The following is an 11,144-nucleotide window of genomic DNA, read 5'->3' on the forward strand; positions in this document are numbered from 1 at the left end:
AACTCTTAGGGCTAGATATAATACTGGGTGAGATTTTGATTTGTTCCCCTTTGGGTAGTGAGTAAATGCATTTCTCACTGAAAATAATCCATTCCATTCGTGTCCAAATCTGAATCTTAAGAAATATTTCCTAGATAAGAAGCTGAGTTGTAGCCATGAACCATTCAGTTGCAAGTCACAGCTCCCCAACTCAAATTATCTTGATTTTTAAGAATGGATTAATTGAAAAGCCCCCCAGAGTTGTTTGGGCATAGCTGAGTCCAGTGGTTCCAAGGCCCAATGGAAGGTGATGGGGCTGATGTGTCTTTCATGGACATCTTTTGCACCAGTTACTTGGCTGTGAGAATGGAGAATTCTGGTCTATCAGTTCTAAGTCAAACATACATCCCTAGGGACTGAGAGGGTGGAGGAAGAGAAAGCAGACCCCCTTGAACCACATGGGCTGAACAAAATTACTATGCAGTAAGGGAAGGATAATTACCCAAAAGAAGGAATGCAGAATGATACTGGATAGACAAAGACATTTTACTCACTCCATTTATTGTGCACAAGACACCTTAGGATATACCCTCTTCTCTCACATAATCTCAATTATTTTGTATACAAAAGGAAAGAAAGGACATACTTTCCCTGCCATAGGAAACAGTTAACGGCTACATCTAGCTGTAAATTGAGATTCTCTGAATGGCAAACATTCTTCTCAGGCAGGGCCAGATGTGGCTTTTCATGGACTTATAACTCATCATTAAGTGATATATTAAAGCATTATCCCCCACACGCACAAGAAAAATAGTGTGCAATATGGAGGGAAAATAGAATATTCACAATGCAAATTCCTAGCTGGAAAAGGAGAGAAATTAAGACAATATGCAAGAGTTACTAGTCCACAGTGTATCCCACACAGACAGAATTAGTGAGGAATCCCTGTATGCAGTGACATGAGAGGGTGAGATCTTGGACAGGCATCCTAGTTGGTACCAGGTTCTGCTCCAGGGGGCTCTTTCTTATTCTTTATCCACTGTGGCCACATCTGAGAATAGTGTTATATGATGTATCTTTGGAAAACTGCACAATCAAGATCTTTGATTTCTTTTCATAGTTGTTTTATTTTTTGCTTAGCTATAGAAGCCTATATTTTCCAAAATGCATTTCATGAAATTGAATTCATTGTTTTACCTTTTAAGATCTTTCTCTGCTTGGATGCTTTCCCTACACATTTTAGCTTTCCTCCAGTTTTGTGCCCAGGCTGCAAGACTATAGTTTTAATACTTATGAGTATAAACAAGTTTTCAAAAACTTACAGGTATATACTATACAAACTTTAAAAAAGAGAGGGATGAGGACGCCTCGGTGGCTCAGCGGTTGAGCATCTGCCTTTGACTCAGGGTGTGATCTCGGAGTCCCGGGATCAAGTCCTGCATTGGGCTCTCTGCATGGAGCCTGCTTCTCATCTGCCTATGTCTCTGTTTCTCTCTCTGTGTCTCTCATAAATAAATAAAATCTTTTAAAAAATAAAATAAAAAGGAGAGGGATGATCTCAGAAAAGGTAGGCCACTGAGATTGCTACTAATTCCTGGAAAATTCTAAAACAAACTATTAAATAGATGTTGTGATAGCATGAAGCAAAGAAAATGCTGATTGCTTGAAAACAGCATAAGTATACTAAAAAAAAAAATAAATAAACCACATTAATGTAATTTCTCCCCTCACAGTGCTGCTAAATCAGGAGAGAGAAAGAGTACTGTAGACATATGCTATGTGAACTTCAGCGGGGAATTTAACAAATTCAGTCTCTGCAAATATGACAGACTGAAATACACCAGAAAAGGCATCCCAACCAAGAGTATATGGTGTAGCTGAAAGAGCATGAACCAGGGTTTTTGTTAAAATGGTGCTGTGAAGTCCATTCCATGCTCAAACACTGCAAAGAAGGATAAAAGATGGAATGGAAGGTAAAAAGATGTGGCCTTGTTCAAAAACAGGATAACTTCTTTTTCCACCAAAGAAAGTACAGAAATATTTAATGCTAAATGTGGTTCAAAGGCCAGAACTCCAAAAATAGGCAGAGTTAACAGAAAGTTTTTAGTCCTACAAGGTGAAGGGACCCCAAAACAGTCTGTCAATACATTTGAGGGGGCCATATTTGATCATTATTTAAAAGGACTAGATTTATAGGTTCTCTTAAAAGAAAAAAAGGAAGTTTGGACAATTATTAGCCTATAACAATAACCTACTAGAAGTAAATATAAGCTCTTCTTTTTAGATGGGGTTTACTCATCCCATCTACAACAATTTTATGTAACTTACCGGACATCTTAGAGCCTTTTGAGTTTGATATCTCCACCAAGTGCAAACAAACAAATTTTATTAGCCTGGAACTCAAAGCGCAGATCCAGAAATAAACTGATCAGGGCCCCAAATCTATGTCATACCTATTTGACTTGGCATAGATTTGGGCAAGGTGCTTCTTTAGGAAAGACTGTCAGTGTCAACCACCACTTCTTTTTATGTTGAAACCTCAAGTATAAATGGGGCAGACTAATAGAGACCTGTCTCTTAGGTGCCTGTTTCAATGTCAATTGCTTTTTTACATTGTGGCTTTTCTGGCTAATTCCTGACCATCAGAGTATACAATGTTCTCCAAATTTCAGTGGCATCTGAACCTTGACATATATGAGGAAAAAATGAGTAAATTTTAGAATATCCATTCTTCTTTCATAATCACACACCCCAGTGAATTGACACAGAAGGCCTGAGTATCCCATCTACCCTCCAAAGTTCAGCAGTAAACAAAACTGTGTGGCAAGCTGAGAATACTGTAACAGCATGACATACTTTGCAAACTCTTAGTACACACACATAGTCCACAGAAGACCCCAGGAAATTATTTAAATGAATACCAACCAATGTTGTGTCCATTTAATAAAAACCTGGTTTGATTGCTTATATATATGTTTCCCATCAGGGTGCAATTTTCAATTTGCTGCAGTGGAATGAAGCCATCTACTGAATGCCAGGGTGTGGGAAAGACCAAACAATTCTGCTGTTTTACAGTAGGAACTCGCCAGGGAAAACTGACAGCCTGCAAAACATGCCCAGCCTCTGCTTCCCTAAGCCAGAAAATATGACCTCTGGTCTCTCTCTGTGAACCTCAGTGCTGGAGAGTTAAGGGAAAAAAGAGATTCATGAGCACGAGGAAAAATAAGTGATCTGAATATGGATAATATAATACTCCTTTCTCTTTCTCCTTTCTTCCACTTTCAACTCCCTTTTCTCTCCCTCAGCAAAATATTTGAAAATACAAGGCTTCCATGCAGGCTGATTGAATAAACACTTTTAGGAGAAAAGTTTCCTCTCCATTTCTTCAACACTTTTCTTATGGTATCTCCTTGCTTACAATTTATTGGTCCTTGCATGAACACCTGACCCAAACTAGCCAATGGCTTTTCCCTGGCTTTTGGACTTGAGGTGGAAGACTAATCTGGCAATCCTCCTCAGACGTAAAAACTGTAAAATATAAAACCTGCAAGTACCAATTCCACTCTGTCTCATATTTTCAGCAAAACAAATTTGCAGTGATGCAGAATAAGGTCCCTGGGAGGAAAGAAATCCAAGTAAGAGATGGAGAAGGGGAGAAAGAAGGCAGGAGAGTTGGAGAGGAGGGAGAGTTCTGACATTATCTACATCTCTGGGGTCTACCTATTTCCTTTTCCAGTAGCATCCCTGACCTTTCCATAATTTGGTTGTTGAACAATTTCTTTGATTTAATGAAGAAAATTAATTCCCTTTAAGAAAATTAGTTCAAGAGTTAGTGCTATCATTGTAGCCAAATGGGTCAACTATTACAGCATAAAAAGCTTCCAGAAGGCAAATGTCTTTTACCTATGATTAGATTATTCTAAGATGCAATATTCAGATACATCAAGATGGGCTGATTTCCCAGCACCACACCTAGATGACAGTGCTCGTCTCAACTGTGGAAAGGTCACATCCTACAAATGTTCCAAGTAGAACACCTCTCCTGGAGGAGATAACATCAAGTTACCATCCAGGTGCCACAATTCATCTTCATTTCTCTTAAATGGTCACTTGTCTTCCAACCTAAAATCCATCTTGGCCTTACTCAAAGTGGCAAACTCAAGTTTCCTATACTTTCCAGTCACTGGAGACAATGTCATCTACTGAAGAGGAAGGCTGCTGAATTAGCTAGAATTTCAGACTCCAGATGCTGGCCTGAGAGAATAAAGAGACTTATTTAGAATATTGCAGTGGTTTAGAGTCAGGGGCTATGGGAAAGGGCCACCTCCAGGAAAACAGCATCAGAATCTCTGGAATAGGGGGTGCAATGGAGATGGGTAATGAGTATCCATTTACACTTACTCAGCCTTCCCAAAGCTTACACTACTCCCTTCTCAAAATGAAGACCTAATTCTGTATACAGCTTACAATTTACTACTATGAGTTGGTTGATTCCTGAAGATAGAAATCATAGCTATATAAGGTGTCTTCAATAAGAAAATGCATGTCATAGCCACTTAGGGAGTACAAGGTGCTTGCTAAGGCCAGCTAAACAGTGCTTCTCCATTTAGGTGGCACAATCAACTATAAGATATTCTTGAAATAAATTATTACTACTAATAAAGTCCTGAAATGTAGACAGTGTTATTTTACAAAATATAGCAGACTCATGGAAATCCTTTGCATCACTCTTCTGTGCTTTCTTGAGAGGAAGAAAAATGTCAAGGTATCACATTTAATTAAAACACAAGAAATCAGCTATAAGCTTAGGTAAGTCTAAGATATAACTCTATAAGAAGTCTTAAGGGATCCCTGGGTGGCGCGGCGGTTTGGCGCCTGCCTTTGGCCCGGGGCGCGATCCTGGAGACCCGGGATCGAGTCCCACGTCGGGCTCCCGGTGCATGGAGCCTGCTTCTCCCTCCGCCTGTGTCTCTGCCTCTCTCTCTCTCTCTCTCTCTGTGTGACTATCATAAAAAATTAAAAAAAAAAATCAAATGCTTGGAGGCAAGATACCTGTGGTGGAGCTCCATTCCTCCCACAGTTTCCTTGAGATACAACTCTGCTTCACATTGTCATTCTCAGAGAATATCTATGTATACTTATAAAGACATAGGTAATATATTTAAAAAAAAAAAAAGAAGTCTTAAAAAAAAAAAGAAGTCTTATATATGAATACCATTAGTCATATCTTTGAGGGGGGAAAAAGCTGAGAAACACCAAACAAAGGGTATGTAAAAGAAGTACAGGTCATAGAATAATTATGCACAAAGATGAACACCACATTTATAATTGTAAAAATCCAAAATTAATCTAAATATCCAACAATAGAGAATTACTTAAATATACTACGTTATGTAGATGCATGTTTATTAATGTGATTAAAATCCATGTCCTCAAACACTAGTGACATGGGGAAAATGCTTCTGATATACTTTCAGTAAAAAAGACATTTTTTTATAGTCTTAATTTTGGAACCAAAGAGAGAAAAAAAATTAGAAATATGTCAAAATGTTAACAATGTCAGGATGGTGGGATGGTGTGAGATTTTGTTTTGATCTTTTAACTTTTCTGTATATTGAACCCTGAGGTCAAAATGAACAAGGAGCATGTTACTGTTTCCCCCACTCTTCCTCCACACCAAGTTGAATGTACTTGAGCAACTAGAATGTTAAAGATAAACTGGAAGTATGCACTAGCTGTAGAATTTCAACTTGAAATTATCTATTTTAACCTTTAATGTTTTACTCTTTTTCTCGTTTATAGCAGAATCACTTAAGAAGTACTTTGTTTCTTAGACCAAAATAAAAATTATTTTGCCTTCTGACATTTACCCTATTGATACCAATTTCTTTCTCTGCTTCTTGGTTCTACTCTTTGTTTCAACTTTAAAAATTCAAATAGTCACTTGAAGCTTTTTCTAAAAAAATATTCTCGATTAAAATGCAGATCTCTTAAAATGAAAATGGCCTTCCACAGTTCTAAGACTTAAGTAATACTGAGATGGTGTTCGGTGTTCCTTTCTTTAATTTTTTGTTCCTTTCACTCTCCTCCATGCTCACCAGCTCTGTTCCCAGAACCTACCAAAGATAAACTCATTCATCCTAAGAGGTAGGTCTCTGTGAAGGGATTGATTACCTCCCTTCATGCCACCTTTCTTCATTCTATATCCTCGCTGTGCTCAAGTTTCTAAATATACTCCAAATTTTTGTACTTCTGTTATGAGATGCCATATGATGACTTAGAGTTTTGAACTTGCAATCAAAACAATGACAACAGGTTGCGGCGGTAGCAGCTGGAAAGGACTATGGCCAACAGTGAACGCACCTTCATTGCCATCAAGCCTGATGGAGTCCAGCGCAACCTCGTGGGATAGATCAAGTGTTTCAAGCAAAAGGGATTCCGCCTCATTGCTATGAAATTAATCCAGGCTTCTGAAGACCTTCTCAAGGAGCACTATATTGACCTGAAGGACCGTCCATTCTTTGCCGGCCTGGAGAAGTACATGCAGTCAGGGCCTGTGGTTGCCATGGTGTGGGAGGGACTGAATGTGGTGAAGACAGGCCGAGTGATGCTCGGAGAGACCAACCCTGCGGACTCCAAACCTGGGACCATCCGTGGGGACTTTTGCATCTAAGTTGGCAGGAACATTATCCATGGCAGCGATTCTGTGGAGAGTGTGGAGAAGGAGATTGGCTTGTGGTTCCAGCCTGAAGAGCTGGTGGATTACAAGAGCTGTGCTCAGAACTGGATTTATGAGTGACGAGTGATGAGGGAGCAGACCTCAGTGCTTTGCCCATTCCATTCCCTCTCCCTCCCATGAGCAAGGGGCCAGGCTCTTGCAAATCCAGTTATTTTTGAGAACTTCCTTACAACCTGGAGGGGACCTCATAGAGCTGGGCATGCTTCCTGTACAGTATTATGAGCCGCCATCAGATTAAAATGTTTCATCCCATTGTAAAACAAACAAACAAACAAACAAAAAACAATGACAACAGAAGATGTGCATTTGATTCCTGGCTCCATTAACGACAGATTAGATGACCCTGGGAATATTTCTTAACCTCCTGGTATTTCACCGTCAAACACGGCGACTGCATTTCCTATCTCACAGGGTTGTGGTGAGGATGAAATAGTGTATTTTAGTACAGCACCTGGTAGATGCTCAGTATACTTCACTGAATCTAAATCTCATTTCTGAAAGGCAGTTTGTAAGAAGCAATACACAGATTAGAGAAAATTTGTAAGCTAGATATTTGGGGGTTCAAATCTCTATTCTAGCACTTACTAATTGTGTTAACCTGGACAAGTTTCCTATACTCTCTAGTCACTGGAGACAATGTCATCTACTGTATAAGCTCATATTTAGGCATAAATGTGTAAGTGCCCATTACACAGAATGTGTTTAATCATAGTAACTTTTACTATTATTTTTATTATTGTTATTATTATTATTATTTGGTGAGGGATAAGATGAAAAAGCTATAACAGAAGACTCTCTAAGTGGAAAAAAGGGGGAGGGACTCTACAAATAAAATAAATAAAAATTTTAAAAAGTTTTCTAATTTCCTTTACTCCTAAAATCCACTCAAAAAGAAATCCTTGATCACATGAGTGAACATGAAGGTGTTTTCTTTCCCTCAACCCCAGAGATGGTAGCAGAAATGGAACTGGTGAACGGGCCCAATTCAAACAAAGATATCTACAGAAATAACATTGAGAGAGACACAAGATTTGTTTTGGCAAATAGAAGAGGTTTCTGATTGTTTTCGTTTTCTTCTCTTGGAGCCAGTCGGCATCTGGCTTTGAGAACTATGGGTATGGTCACCATATGTCCTACATTTTGTCTAGAGAAGTCCTAATTTAAAATATTGAGTCATGTTGCCCCCTTGAAAACACTTGTATTTATGAGACCATGGATTCTTCTTTGCAGTTTAGAAAATATGGTCTTGTAACTACAGAAGTCTATATCTTGACAGGGTAAATGTAGAAATCACAGGAAAATGGGGCAGGTCATGAACTAGAGAAAAAAAAAACACCCTGGGATATATATTTTTTTCCTCTATGATATTGATCCTCTCGCGGTTTATGCCAAGTGTTGGTTTGGCACTTTCCTCTAAAGAAAAGAAACAAGGTAATAGGTTTCCAGGGCAGTCATGACCAATCCATTGTCTCTGAACAGACTCAGGCAATCTGGAGGAGATTTCAGTCACTTGGGTCTGATCATTTTCTAATGAGAGAACAGAGAAGGGGAGGATATAATAATGGTGATGATGATGATGATGATGATGATGATGATGATGATGATAGGAACAACTAGCATTCATTAATTCACTGAGAGCTGGTATGTATCAGAACTTGGCTGAATGTTTACTTGTATCAGCTCAACTGATGCTTGCAATGACCCTGTAAGTAGATACTAGTATTAACTTCCTTTTACTTATATGGAAACAGGCTCAGGGAGATTAAGTAACTTGGTGACATTCACATGTCTGGTGAGTGACTGGCCTGGGATTCAAGCCTGGCTGACCCCAGGCTTTCTTTCAGGTAGACTCAACATACATTTAAATAAAGTGAGTATTTCTGAAACAGGAAGGTTGAGGGTCAGGCCTGAAATTGTTGGGGTGACTGTGACACTGTGGGAGTATTGGGCAGGCTGCTACTCATGGAAGAGCAATTCTTGCTAGAAGTTGTTTTCATCCTGGAAAAGACTTGGAACCAGAAATCCACTATGTGAAAATCAATGTATCTGGATGGGATTAGTAGAGATATGAAAACCCAAAGGTGTTGGGGATTTGGCTATGCAGTATGTCCTATTTTTCAAAGGTTCTGGGAGAGGCAAAACTCAAAACATGTTTCTGCATAGCAATTATTTACTTTGGTTTCAAATCCATCTGTATATCAAAGGAAACTAACTACCCTGGACCTGTTTCTTATTTTAGTATGTGTCCCTCATTTAGTATGTGTCCCTCAATATCCACAGGTAGACCAGGCCTACACAGCCTCGCGAGACCAGAACAAAAGCAAAGAAACATGTTTAAGAATCTCTATTTACTCTAAACTTGGAGTTTGTTTATTTATTTATAGCAAGTCTTTGGTAGGAAAAGTAAAAGAAAAAAAATACCAACTTGGGTCCTCCTATGCAAGCCACTGTTCTTGATGCTGGGGATACATCCTGTATCCTCAGAGAAATTTCTCCAAGAAGGTGATAAAGACAAGTAGACAGATAATTATATCACAATGTGGTAAAAGGGTCCCATAAAAGCACAGACAGGGCATTTAAAGCCAGTTCCGAGTAATACTCCAGTTATGTATTGCTGTGTAAGAAACCATCCTAAAACTTAGTGGTTTAATGTAACAACCACTTATTTACATCACATTAGTTGAAGGTCAGGAATTTGGGCAGGGATCAGGTAGTCAAGTCTTTTCTTTCATGTGGTGTTGTTGGAGGTCACTTGGTAATATTCAGCTGGGAGATTGATTAGTCTGTAAGAGCCAAGGTGGCATCAATAATTTGTTACCTTGCTAGGTTCAAGGGTAGAGGAGTTAGACTCTTTCTCTCAATAGGATTGTTAAAGAATCTGTAGCTGTATCTTAAACTGCCAGTCATCTCTTTCCATAAATTATTTACATTTCTCACTGATGCAAGATACACTCACTTCCCCCTCCTTTATAAGTCTCATCCTATGATGGCAATGGGTTCAGGCCTGATGAACAGGATCTCATTGTTCAAATTAAATCCAGAAATAGAAATTTCCTGAGGTCCAGTTCTCTTAGTTCCTCTCATCTGAAGACCTATGAACTTAAAGGGACATTTTTCAATCCCTACCCATACAGTGGTAGGAAAACCTGCAATATATATACTCTTGTTCAAAAAAAGGCATGAAGGGGCACCTGGATGGCTCAGTCAGTTAGGTGTCTGCCTTCAGGTCAGTTCGATTTCAGGGTCCTGGAATTGAGCCCTGAGTCAGGTGGGCTCCATGCTCTGCCTCTCCCTCTGCCCCTCCCCTATCTGTGAGAGCTCTGTCTCTCTCTCTCAAATAAATAAATAAAATCTTAAAAAGAAGAAGAAGAAGAGGAAGAAGAAAAAGAAAAAGAAGAAGAAGAAAGAAGAAGGAGGAGGAGACAGCACAGAACAGTCACTGGTTCAAAGCAATTCTGAAATTCAGTCAGGAACTTGTCTATTCTTTGATTAGAATTTCATCCTGCTTCTAGGAATTCCCCATGACCCTCAGGTCCATTCTTTGCTCCCTTATGTCTGCTCTCTGAGGCAGTCTTACTTATGTTTGCAGCTGAGTAATTTTCTTGGTGAGCTTCTTGCTCACAGAGATTCAGGGACCCAAATATTTTCTTTTTGTACCATTTCTGCCCCTGCCCCCTGAGCCAGTCAGGATTTGGCCTTGTGGGTAATTCGTTTAAAAACAGGTTTCTTGTGTATAAGTCTATAAAATTCACTTGCATAAACAAAATACCATAGTCACATATCTCTTAAACATTAAGTCTTTTCAACCATGGGCTGCCTGTGAGGCTATGGTGAGAACATGCCCTCCAGTCTTAGAAACATGATAGTTTTAGTAAGAAGGACTACATCTTTAAGATACTTAGAGATCTTTTCCTTAAACTAAGAGGATATGGGAGGCATGAGATAAGACCATGTGGTGGTATTCATCTGGCAGATAACCTAGGATGTAGAATCCAAGGTAGCTTCTCTCATATGTAGCTTCCTTAGTAGAGATTGCTAGAAAGTTAGGCTTAGCCGGGATAATTATCCCAAGTGTCTACTTGGGATTCTCTCATCGGGAAGTCCTCAGAGTAGCCAGATTTCTTACATGGAGTTTCAGGTTTCCAAGAAGAAGTATTACAATAAATAAGGTAGAAAATGCCCTTTATGATCTAAACTCATAAGTCACATGGTGTCACTTCCACTATTTTCTATTGGTCAAACAGTCACAAAACTCTGAGATTTGGGGGGTGTTGTGGGGAGGCAGACTTAGATATCACTTCTCAATGGCAGGGTCAAAGAATTTATACACATGTTTAAAACTACCACAGTGGGGCACAGGGAAAGACATCCACAGAAAAGGATATTTAAGCTGAGATTTAAAAACAAAACAAAACAGGATTTAGGT

At 39.2% G+C, this 11,144-nt stretch overlaps 1 pseudogene; it reads left to right on the forward strand.

Annotated features, from left to right (window-relative positions):
• The first annotated feature begins 6,313 nt into the window (after nucleotides 1-6,313).
• Nucleotides 6,314-6,844, forward strand: LOC121476376 (annotated as a pseudogene).
• Nucleotides 6,845-11,144: the final 4,300 nt, after the last annotated feature.

Source organism: Vulpes lagopus, chromosome 15, assembly GCF_018345385.1.
Source record: "Vulpes lagopus strain Blue_001 chromosome 15, ASM1834538v1, whole genome shotgun sequence".
NCBI lineage: Eukaryota > Metazoa > Chordata > Mammalia > Carnivora > Canidae > Vulpes > Vulpes lagopus.